Consider the following 13,929-nt stretch of genomic DNA (forward strand, 5'->3'; position numbering starts at 1 on the left):
TACATGCATTCGGTTTACATTTGTTTGGTTTTTTATCTCTAGACGTAACGGTTATCGAGATTGAGTAAGCGAACGAGTGAGCGTGTATGTGTTTGTGCACGTAAGAGCCTTTAAAGTGTATGCGTGCGTTAACATGCGGTTTCCGGTTAAATAAAATTCAATTTAAAATTTTCTACTTGACAGAAATAAAAATAAATAAGAAAACTAAAATTTTCTTTATAATTTAACTTAAACATTCATAACGTTCTAACTTTTTTTTTTATTTAACCACAAACACTAACTGCCTGCCTGTCTACCAATCACTCAGACTATTTGCTATAAAAACAGCAGAATTAATATAAAACATAACAACAACATTGGGCAATAGAAACAGCAGCAGCAGTAAGACAACAACTACTGCTTTTACTAAAAATGCCAAAATAAAAGAGGAAATAAAATAAAAATAAATTAAAGAAAGAAATCAAAGTAAGTAACTCAGTTGTTGTTATTATTTTTCTCTATTTTTTTATGTTTAAAATGAAAAGCGAAATTAAGAAAAATATTTGTTTGTGTGTTTTTATCATCAGTATACTTTATAAACACACATATACAAAACAGTATATTATTTTTATTTATTTATAAACACTTGAGGTCAGCAAATTAGATGTGATAGAATCATTTACTGTAATAGAACCATTTAATACCTTCTGCCCCTAGTTTCATAAACTCATGTGTACTTTTTGTATATTTTCTGTAAGTATTTGTGTAAATCAACGTTTAAATAGACAACAAAGATATACAATATGTTCCTTGTTGTTTCTTATATAATAAGCAGCATTAAGCCAGAAACTCAAATTTATACCCAAGTATTTAAGTGGAGTCAGTTGTTTTCTATTTTATTTTCTTGTCTATGCTCTACTCTTGTACTGTTACATATCTTGTTGTTGTTTTTTTTTTCTATTTCCTATACACTTTAATGTGTGTTAGCGGTATTTATTTGCTGCGGTTGTTGTTATTGTTGTTCTGGTACCAGCCAGCATTTGACGTTTATAAATTACGGTGTCTTCTTAACAAATATTTGAATTATATTTATATGTACTAAATAACATTTGTTGTTTTTGTAGGTCTTATTGTCATTTTGGACTACTTTTACATCACTAGTTTTTGAGTTTTTTTTTCTTTATTTTTGTTTTCAGGGCTTGGTTTGTTTTCTACAACAACGTAATCAATTAATTAATAAATTATTTTCTATTTTAGTTTTTCAATTCGTTTTTTTTTTAATTTCTCTGTTGTTGTAATGAATTGCTGATTATTTGCACACATGTTTGTTGATTATTTCCGCTGAAATTCATTTTGCAAAAAAATTAAAAAATGTGAAAAAATATTGATTTTAAAATCACACACAAACTTTTGCTAATAGAAAATAGTATGAAAATGACCTTTATTTGTTTTGAATTAACGGTTTTTTTAACATATGATTTCATTGCTACATACATATTTAAATACAATTATTTTTTAATTATTTTTGTTAAATAAATAATCAAATTACATATTTCTAAAAATAGCGTATGGGTTTTATTTTAATTAAAGTTAAATATTACGTATACGCCACATGTGGTATTAACAACTTAACCAATATTGTGTGGTGTCCACAGCGTATGAGTGCTTTATATTTAGATTACAATAATCATACGCATTCAATGTTATTTGAATATAATTTTAATGTTTTAATTTAGATGTTAGTAATATTTGTTTATGAATGCCGAACGTCTCTCAATGAGACATCGAGACATTCGAGTATCATTCTAATTTGGGTCAAGGGACACGGAAGTTCATATGCCCAAAATGCTGCTGGAACTTTACAAGAGCTGTTACTACGCTTAGCGGACTGGAAATAGAATAGTTCTGAGGTGTTCCACTTATTGAAATAAAGAGACAGATTATTGAAAACTGCTCCTGCATTTCTCGTGACCGATGATCGTTTGTTACTAGCCACTGTAAATTTAGAAACCATGCTAGACGACGCATTGGTCTTATGTTCATTGATTTCTATAGGAGTTGTCAAAATGAGGATTAAGAAAAAACTTCATCCACATTTTGTAATTGTCCTGCCTTGGCAGAGACCCAAATTTGAACACTTGGATCAATCTGTTTTTAAGGGTCTATCTGAATTGTCGAATATTAATTTGGAACATCTTATGGCGTTCATTAATATGTCGGAATTCGGTATTTTGACTCACTAGTACGTAATCTTTACAATCTCATCTTTTTACTCCATAGCAACTACCTCTGGTTTTTCTTTTTAATGAGTTTCCCACTTCTCCGTTCTAGTTTTACTATACATACTCTCTTTTTCTTTATACTCTTATTTTTACAAGGGTTAAATTTTTATCCAAGTTAAGCTGCTTTGGCTACCTCTGACAACCTAAAGACCTAGTCGTATTTTAGAGTGATCATTTCCACATTTTAAATGAACGAATAATTCATTATATCATCCACTGTCCAATTGACCTCAAATGGGTGACGTGTGTTACGTATAGCACTGCAAGTAACGATAACAAGTTTTCTTATTGTAAAAGAATATTGTAATATCGAGAAAAGAGAGTCTTAAGAGCTCTGTTATCATTTTTAACCAGTAAATTTGCAATAAAATGTGATCTTAAGGTCATAACAAAGTGGTCCAATTTGGATAATCATATCCGTTTTATTGTTTTGAAGCGAATAATTCCAATCGTAGAATTTGCATTGGTAAAAGCAAATTGAAAGAATTGTATGAAGATCATGTTTTGTTCGATTGTCGCATTCTTCAAAAGGTTTGGTCTATAATTGAATTAATAATCTGTCAAATAAATATGAACAACTCATAAATAGCGATTTTCGATAAAGTTAGATATTACCTTTTAGGACTCCTATACACGTAGAAGATAAATATAGGAGTATTTGAAAACATTAAACTTTCTTATATTGCAACTTTTGGAGGGCAAATTGTTCCAGTAGGACTAGATGTGATTTACACATATATAAGTGGGTTTAAGGAACGAGTTCCCTTATTTTAAAATTAGTATCGATAGAGCAATAAAAAAACAACCCACATTGCAATGGTGCTCCAGTAAGTCAACAGAGATGCATAACAAACTGCCCCCTTTTGATCACGGTCGATTAGCCAGACTAAGGTACTTATACATATTCTTTAATGAATCTTTTTTATGTAGAAATTTGAAATAAGTATGCAAGTATAAACGCTGTTACTGTCACTGCAATTTTATCTCAATTTCTATTTAGATAATTTTATTATTTAAAATCCAGTCTTTATATTCTGCTCAGTCCTCTATTTCCCTCAAATAACAGCAACTCCCAGACAAAAGAATTCGAGTGATCCATTGGTTTCGATAGGTTTCGTTAACTGGAGATATTATGAACATTCACAGGTGTAATGTAATAATTTTGTGCATTACTAAAAACAAACTTTATCAAAAGCTTGATATATATCTATGCCTTTGAGAGCTTTATTCTGAAACTAAATAATGCAATTATCATAAGGCTTTCAAGTAATAACTTTTCAAAATATTTTGAGAATATCTACAACAGAATAATGAAACGGTACTTTACTTTTAGGGATATTAAACATGATCAAGTGGGTGACTTTTCTTTCTTTAGACATTTGACTTTCGTCTTCTCCTTAGATTACTGGAATTGTATTCGATAGTGCTCTGTTATCTTCTGAAGCCAAACTAGCGATCAGGAATAATGGCTTTCAAGCAAAACATTTTCAACGAGTTTTGAATTTCTGTAGACACTCAAGGGACTTTGACAGTTTCCGTAAAAATATTTTTAAATATATCGACAGCAGATTGCTTTTCATGATCACATTATTCAAAAAGATGGTTTAAAGAACACATGCATTTGTGGTTGTTTGGCCAGTGAACCGCACAACACATTACAGGGAAAATTCATTCTTCAGCCGCACTATTTATATGTTGGAAAAACTTCCTGTAGAAATATTTCTCGCTACTTTCGACGTGGAAAGGTTGAGGTAAAATTTCCACAAACACTACTCTATCTTCCCTCGCACAATCTATTTTCTTAGTTCCAGCACAATACTTACTTAATTATGAAACAATTTTAATTATGAAACAATTTTTTAAGCTGTGTTCAGAGACGAGTATTTCCTTAATTAGCAGGAATTATTTTACTAGATTTTTATGTTGGCTTAAGGTACGTTCAGACCTATTAATTATTTGACGAAAAGGACATAACTATTGTTCCTATACCAATCGGCTCATAATCATTTTCTGAGTCGATTCTGAGTCCGTCCGTATGTCTGTCCATGTAAACTTTGTAATCAAACTAACAGTCTCAGGGCCGAAGCTTATTGAAAATGGTTAAGATCGGTTCATTATTTCACCTAGCCCCCATACAACTGAACCCTTGAATAGGACTTTTACACCTTGTAATCAAACTATAGGTTACAATTATGGAGATAATTCAGTGAAATTTGGCATATGATCAGTTATGGTAACATTTGAAAATAGTTAACATTGCTCTATTATTTCACCTAGCACCGCCAAATAAGGTTTTTAGATTCATAATTATGTTTAATATACTCGCATCTTGACAATAAGCTGCAGCCTTTATAACCCTCATGAACTTTATAATTATAGGGCCTCATTTGACATTAAAAAAACCCTTTCAAAATTTAACTTAAATGTTCATAATTTTATTCAATTTTAATAAATGACTTAAGTATACCTGAGGCAAGGTACAATTCAACTTAAATGCTTATTAGGAAAACTAAATCACATTTTATTCGTATAAAGTTGTAGAGTATTATATGATCGGCCTCGCTTGACTATAACTTCTTACTTGTTATACCCTACACTATTTTAGTGGTCCTATACCCTTTTTGAAGTATATCGATCGATTTTAAATTAAGTTTTGAGTCCATTAAGACATGTCCGTCCGGTTGTCCATGTAAACCTTGTGCGCAAGGTACAGGCCTCAATTTTCAAGATAATTTGATGAATTTGGACCGAGCATGTTTTTTGGCACAGGGACGAAGCTTATTGAAAGTGGTTGAAATTGGTCCATTATTTCACCTGACCCCCATACAACCGTACCTCCAGATTTAGGCTTTTTATGCCATAATTACATCATATATACTATTATCTCTCTTATATGAAAAATAACATTTTTTTAATATAATCATGGTGTATATAATCGGCCATGCCCGATTATACTTTCCTACTTGTTTTTTAATTCTGCATGATTTTTGCAATTGCAAATAATTTTGAAACAAATTTGAATTCGTTTCTTAATAGAGCTTTGAGAGTTTAATGTAGAGTTAATTATTACGAAAAAAAGGTTTCTGATAATTCAGAAACTCTGATTTTCGTCTTTCCCCTTTCAATCAATGTGACTTATAGATGTTCAAGTATAACATCACTCTGAATATATTTCAATTTTATAATGACACATTTTTAACAAAAGCAAAATAGTGTGTTTCATTGCTTTACTATCCCTAACTCATTTACCGCATTTTTCTCATTGCGCTTCTTCAAGCGTATAAAGTTATGCTGGTAGTTCTATAAAACATTTAATATTTGTATCTCCAACAATATATAGTCCATTTAGACCATTTAAGTAAAACATGATATTTATTAAATGCATTATTTTCGATTTAGTCTATTAATATTTAAGACCACAGATTTATATAGTTTATAAAAAGTTTTATAATCCGGCATTTTAAACCATAATGTAATTCGATACAAATAGTCATAAATTAACTTGAGCGTATGAGTGTTATTTTGGCAATAAAATGCATGTTCAAATAAAGTATACGTACACTAACTATGTATGTACTTTGTAGAATATAATAAAATGCGACACATTTAAGTATGTATATGTATATACATACATATGTATGCACTTGTAGTACATTAAATGTCTAAACTATTTATAAAAGTCATAAATTATAACATAAATATTATAAATATGAACAAATATTTTACGTGCTACTTAAAAAAGTGCCACAACAAAAGTGTAAAAATAACTATTTTACAGTGTGACAGTTTATAGTGAAATATTTAAGCAAAATTTTATAAAACAAATATCTTAATTAAATTATTAAGAAATTTATTACTTTATAAACAACATTTCTTCGCTAATTGTCTATTTTTGTTTTTGATTTGTTCGAAAGTGCTTTAAATGAATTTGTGTTGTGCTAATTTGTATTGCCTGAGACACGCACTATTTTACATAATTTATACAAAAAATAATATGAAAAACCATGTCCTTGATTTGTATTGTTTGGAGTATTTTTTTTATTAAATATGGCAAAAAGTAATATATATAACATGCAATTGAAAAAAAGTTCAAATACCTTAAAAATTGTATAAAATTCAATGGTAAATGCATTGCAACCTTATGTTGTGTATATTGGTTTTATGCATGAACTAGTTGGGCATAAATTAATACTTAATTAACTTGAATATATATTTTTTATATATGTAAACAAAATTTTGTTTCTCTTATTTCATTTTATACTGTTAATTGTCATTACCACAACTTGTATAATTTACCGACAAAGAATTAAATTAACTTTTTTCCAATTTTTGTGTTTTATTTAAATGCTCTCTTATAATTGGCATTGTTACAAAAATCTGTCAAGTGTTTTTCAAATTTAACTATGATTTACATACACATATACATATGTATGTGTGTATATGATATGTTTAAACTTTTGTAATTATAATTTAAATTTGTTATACAAACAACAACAAAAAACTATAATATTCATTTTAAGCATTTTTTAAGTGCAAAATAAAATTAAAATAAACAAATAACTGTTTTATAGTCGGTTGTGCCAAATCTTATATACCCTTCACCAGTATGTCAGTATGTTTTTTATAGTAAACTAACAAAAACTATCAGTTGAAAAACGCAAAAGATACCAGTATCTTATTTAATTCTAAAATACAGAAAATCATAAAATATTAATAAACTTAAAAAAAATACGAATTGAAGAACAAAAAGTATCCAAAAGTTTACTCTTATAGTTTTTCTTTCCATCAGGATGCTCTGCTTTATATTGCTTAGAAATCAAAAAAGGTTTAATATTGTAGAAAACTCAAAAAATACATTTTTAGAAAATGAAATAGTACCAAAAAGTCCCTTTTATAAGTTTTCATTTTCTCTGCGAAAAACGTGAAATTAAGCATATAATTTCACGTTTTGCGGTTCAATACTATATAAAATTCAAAAAGTACCTTTTGAAAAATGAAAAAGTAATTCATTCCATCAAAAAATCGTCAATCAGGCCTAGGCAAACGTCTTGGTTAAATCAGAAGTGCAAAAATGCAATCAGATCCAGAGAGGAAGCTTTCAGCTTTCTTCGTGTGCCAGAGTGCTAAGACGCCAAAAAGCTCTACACGTGCAGCGCCTTTACACTCGTTCTTTAAAAGTGTAAAGGATAATGCTAGTTCTTCAATTCCGACGCTTTTCAAGGATGACCAAACATTCACTGACCTGTTTGATAACGCTTACCTTTTAGCTGAGTTATTCGCAAACAATTCTTGCTTGTCGGTTAGAGATCAGCCACTGACCGAGCTCGAAAGGGTATCAGTAACTATGCCAAATATATATTTTCGAGCGCGTGCAGTTGAAAAAGATTCTAACAGATCTCAACAATTAGCAAGTCTCCTGGACCAGATGGCATACCGGCACTGGTCTTGAAGCAGTGCTCTTCGACGCTAGCTTATCCATTAGCTTGTATTTTGCCGATGACAGCAGTATCTGCCATTCTTATTCATTCAATCATAGGCAAAGCCCTCTAGAGATTGGGACAATGAGGTGCAATATGAATGAATCGCTTAATCACGACTTGATAAAAATCTCTAAATGGGGTCGTGTTAATAAAGTCGATTTTAACGCCCGTAAGACTCAATGTTGTTTTTTAACACATAAACGCTTGGCAGATACTATTGTTCCATCTATATATATGGGTGGTGTAAATATTAATGAATCAGAAACTCTTGATGTTCTGGGTATGAAAATTCAGTGCGATGTCCGCTGGACTAAACACATTTTTCAAGTTTCGAAAGAAGCATTCAAGTGTCTCGGTTTTTTGAAACGTTGTAAGTCATACTTCACTCCATCTGATCTTCTATTATTTACACCACATATATCCAACCGAAAATAGAATACAACTCTCATGTGTGGGCCGGAGCTTCGAAGTCTATTTTGGACCTACTAGACCGCGTACAGGAGAGGCCGAAGGTACTTCTCGGTGACAGTAGGGTATCCAACTCTATTGATTCACTGGAGCACCGTCGTGGGGTATATTTCACTGTTCTATCGATACTACAATGGAATGTATTCCTTTGAAATTAGGGAACTTGTTCCCGATACCCGTGTATTCTTGCGTAACACACGTCTTTATTCAAGAACACACCCATTTGTGGTAGATTGGCCAGTGGACCGCACAACACATTACAGGGAAAATTCATTCTTCAGCCGCACTGTTCGTATGTGGAATAAACTTCCTGCAGAGGTATTCCCAGCCACTTTCGATATAAGAAGATTTAAATCAAATGTCCACAAACACTACTCCTTTTATCCTTCTTCCCACAACCTACATTCCTAGTTCCAACACAATGCTTCGCATAAGCAGGGGTCATCCCCTGAGTGCTGTTCCAAATGAAAAAAGAAAAAAAGTACCACAAAATCCCCTTTCATATGTTCTCATATACTCTAAACTCAATCAATGTTACAAAAATCTCAAAAAGTACTCGTTTTTTTATTTTTAAAAAATAATCTTCTCGAAAGCTTCTCGGACAGAATTATTGAAGATTTGGGGCCCGAATATACATATGTACAGTTTACAAGCAATTGATTTCAACAGAAAAACAGATACTTTATAACTGCTCTGTTTCTGATTAGTCTTTGATTGACATGACCTTTTGCACAGTAGCATTTAGTTATTAATACCGCTGGAAGCACTTGAAGCCCTTGAATAGAGGTGACTCTAGGCGTTGTGATCATTTGGTGAGTTGAAATTTAACCACATTGTTTCCACAGCTTGTTAGATAAGCAAATTTGGTCCTAAAGCATCCTAAATCATGTAGTTTCAAAAAATTTAACAAAACACCACACTCCCTGCGGGGCATGTTTCCTTAATGAATGACCCTTATCTTGGTGTATTGCGGTGCTACCTAGTGATGTCAAATTTATCCTCAGTCTTTCTTTGGAATGTTTTAACATGAGGTCGAACTAGAGCACATTATAATCTGGTGCTAGGATTAGCCAGTAGCCCTGGTTGGTCAGTCATTTATATCTAATGGACTAAAGTGATCCTAAAATGTATTTGTGAAGATTTCGAAAGGACGGAGGAGTGATGGTTGAAGTGGAGATGGTTGCGTCGTTGCGGAGTTTTAATACATTAATCTTTAATTTATTTTTCCTTCTTTGATGAGTATGTTAAAGTTTACTCTAAACATGCTCAACTTATAACAATATGTCCTTGAGACCACTGAAATAAATATAAGTAGATCTGTGTTTTTTGAGCCACCAATTACGTCCTCTAAGTGCGGTTGTAGTGTTGTTGAGTGACTATAAAAGGCCCAGGAATGCACTAGGGTCTGAGTCTTTAGATTGTGAAAATGTTTGTTCGGAAAGAGCATACCTCACAGCATGGGTCTGAGTCTTTAGATTATGAAAACATTTGTAGGGACAGGGCATCAATGGGGTGTTTTTACCTGATGTTGTTGATGGACCCTAACCAGGTATTGTCTTCTCCTTTGTCACGGTTAGATTGAGCTGGACTCATGACAAAGTGTATATATACTGGACCGGAAATTCCACCTGCGAGTAAGACACTCAATGTGCCAATTGTGAATCCCAATAAAGCTCAACCAGTTTTTGAAAAAGACCACCGTGAAATAGACTAAGACGACAAGAGTTCACGTAAAGCATTTCGAAATTTATTTCACAAAATTTAATAAAATGTAGAATTAACTACATCCATGTGCTTCCAAAGTCATGAAAAGATGACAATTTTTATTAATCATATTAATGGCAACTGCATAGATTGAAAAAATCGTTCAAAACTCACACATTTATTATACAACTAAATTACATAAAGCCACTTTGTTAATCAATTTCAAAGTTGTATCACTCATAAAGAGTTTCAAAGGCAAGACTTTCAAAAGTTTGTTAGACCAGAAAGAAAAAACAAAAAAATCAATTGTAACCTTAACATTCAGTTGAAGTGCGAGCACATTTTTACGATAAGAAACAACTTGTCATTGAATAAAACATATAAATCAAACAAAAATTATACATTTCTAAATACACGAACAAACAGTTATACTTACACACATACATATACAATTAAGAATGTTTGTATAAATAATAATTTAAGGTATAAAATGTTAAAAATGCATGTTCATTTCTGTTCTCTACGTTTTTCTTTTATAAATGACCTTCATGTATTTATATATTATATATATATTTTTTAATAAAAATATATTTGTAGTTTGCAATTATTTATTTGTAATATTTGTTAAAAAACAAGAAAAACAAGAAAAACAAACATAAAATCAAATATAGTCTTTTGGTTAAATTTGTGAACAAATACAAAAAATAACAGAAAAACTAATGAATAAAATGGCAGTTGCATGACGGCATGAAGGATGATCATTTTGGCACCTCTCAAAATTTTGAATACAGGAAATGCTTTCAATGCAAAATCAACATTGGGTGTATATGTATGTTCTACATAGACATGCACACATATAAAAACTGAAATAAATAATCGTCATCAAAATCAATGTCAAAGAAAATTGAAATGAATAATTACAAAATTCAAAAAAAAAAAAACGTACATTTAAAAATGAGAAAGAATCTAAAATAAATAACGAATTGTACCTATAAAACAATAGAAACTAAAATGTAAATTTTTGCTTACACTTGCATTTTATTATTGGTCTCAAATAAAAGAAACAAAAAATCAGGAGACTACAAAATACAAATACAAAAACACATTAACAAACACATGTATCAAAAATGTTCACACGCAAAGCAGTAAAATAAGAAAATAAGAAAAAATTAAATTTCCGTATAACTAAAATCTATAGACAGTGAGTGGAAAACTTGTGTATTGTTTTTTTTTTATTTTTTTAACACCACAAGACAATCTGACGACAGAGTCTAGATATACAGTGGATTAAAAGAGACATTTTTTTTGATAACCACCACCAACTTTTTAGTGTTTAAACAAGGTAATAAAATATAGGTGACTTCATACAACGAGACCATGTGGCCAGGCTTTCACTATATTCATAAATAGTTTCGTTAACAAAGTTAAAAGATATGGTAATATACACCTCTCCTTGTACTGCAGTATCTTTTAATAGGGATTCATAATTCATAATTTGGTTTTCGGAAGAATAAATCTATATCCTTTTCATCACAATTCCATCTTTCTTGCGATTTTCGGATTAGATTATTTCTCGCATCATCTTTGATAATTCCAATACTTTGGGCGTTAAATTCATGGTCCGGATTTGTTTTAACTTCTGTCATATTTCTTCACGCTCTAGTCGAAGAAGATCAATGGGTATAGTCTAGTCTATAGTCTAATCTATAGTCTAGTCTATAGTCTAGTCTATAGTCTAATCTATAGTGTAATCTATAGTCTAGTCTATAGTCTAGTCTATAGTCTAGTCTATAGTCTAGTCTATAGTCTAGTCTATAGTCTAGTCTATAGTCTAGTCTATAGTCTAGTCTATAGTCTAGTCTATAGTCTAGTCTATAGTCTAGTCTATAGTCTAGTCTATTAAGACCGATATGGATTGATTCAACCCCAGATGGCTTGATTTGCGCTAGTCCAACAATATAGGCGGTTTTATGTGATCAAGCTATCAACAGTCTTAAGATTATGTTTTAATAACAGGTGATGGAACAACACAGAATGGATCCGTTACCAATCCACTTATTATGATTTAAGAAAATAATATGTAGTCTCGTTTGCTTGGCCCATATGAGGGTAATGTTTGATATCTCGGTTTGGAATTTATGGACAAGTCTAGAAGTAGAGATTACAACAATAATGGATTTAATAGCAGCTTGACAATCAGTATATTTTCTTATGCAATTTATTAGCCGCTGTACTGAATGCAATGATTTACATTTCAGACAATTAAAATAACTGAACAAACAGTTTATGATCGAATATCACAGATGTTTAGAAAGTACACCACCTTGATGTGTATACTTATATATATTGCGACTCCTTAATACATCTTTCAGTATAGCGTGTTCCCATCTCGGTCGAAATTAAGTGTTTTCTCTGATTTTGTCTAAATATTCAGTAAACATTACTCTCGTTTTGAGACGTAATACAAATTGTAATCCCAGCAAACACCCTAATATTTATAAATTTGTATCTATTAGATATTATTGGTTACATGTTCCGTTTACAACACTATTGATTTACATAACTTGACATAAGTACATACACCCACAGTTACACATGTATGAGAGTACATACATGTATGTAGACAATGAAGTTATGAAACATTATACGCTCAAATACTTCTGCTTTCTAATCAATTGAAAGGCCTGATTGACTAACTGCTGGCGAATATCTTTGGGATTAATGAAAATAATATGATGTAAATGATAATGAATGCTGATGGCCAATTATTTAAAGTCCTTGATGATTCACTCATAAATAAGTATTTACTCGTGTGTAGACACATTTCGATTGTTTCTTTTTTTTCATTATTGTTCGAAATGGCAACAATATATAAAACACCACTGTGCCAAAAAACAATGAATGAGGAATTGATGGTTGAGTGGTGATTGTCATCATCAAGTCATTGAGGCAACCAAAATAGTTTTCTAAGCATACAGGCTGGCAAAAAGACAGACATACATTCATACAACTGAATATGAAAAATGTAGATATTTGCATGAATTATGTATGTTAACACGTACAAACATTCGAACACAAATGAATAATCATCGTATGTTGCAAAGGCATTGAGGTAGAAACAGATACATATGTATATGTAGATAAATAGATGTAATTCTTATATGTAAAAAGACCAAGTATAGAATGCGGCAATATACCATCTGAGAGACAAATATGTAGACATTTTGTGTACTTGCACGATAATCATATTATTCAATGTTAAGCCCAAGGTAAGAATAAAAACTTAAATCTTGCCAAGATTTTTCATTTCATTTTCTATTTACCCGCACAAACATAGATTTTCTATGTTTTGATGTCGTTGTACTTATTCAATTTGAATTTGGGCGGCATGGGCTGGTTTAATAAAGAACGGAAAATATGTGATGCAGCAACGTTATGGATTTGGATTATGATGTGACTCTGATAATGATGCAAATGCAAATATAATTGTAGATGAAGATAATGGTGGTATTACTAAAGATGACTTATACTCGATATTGGTAGGTTTATACTCGATATTGGTAGGTGTCTATATTATCGTATCTATTAGGGCGTTTTTAATCATCCGATTTTTAACAAAATGTGACTAAGAATTATTCGCATACTTGCACTCGAGGCAAATTGATATCGGATATTAAAAAACTACTTCTTTAATTTTTGAAAGAAAAAACTACAGACTAGACTGTACACTAGACTATAGACTAGACTATACTCTATGCTATTGACTAGACTATAGACAATACTATAAGTAGACAAGACTTTTGATTAGACTAAAGACTAGACTGTAGACTAGACTACAGACTAGACTATAGACTAGAATATAGACTAGACTGTAGACTAGACTACAGACTAGACTATAGACTAGAATATAGACTAGAATATAGAGTAGACTATAGACTAGACTATAGACTAGACTATAGAATAGACTATAGACTAGACTATAGACTAGACTATAGACTAGACTATAGACTAGACTA

Source organism: Lucilia cuprina, chromosome 2 (genome assembly GCF_022045245.1).
Source record: "Lucilia cuprina isolate Lc7/37 chromosome 2, ASM2204524v1, whole genome shotgun sequence".
Lineage (NCBI taxonomy): Eukaryota > Metazoa > Arthropoda > Insecta > Diptera > Calliphoridae > Lucilia > Lucilia cuprina.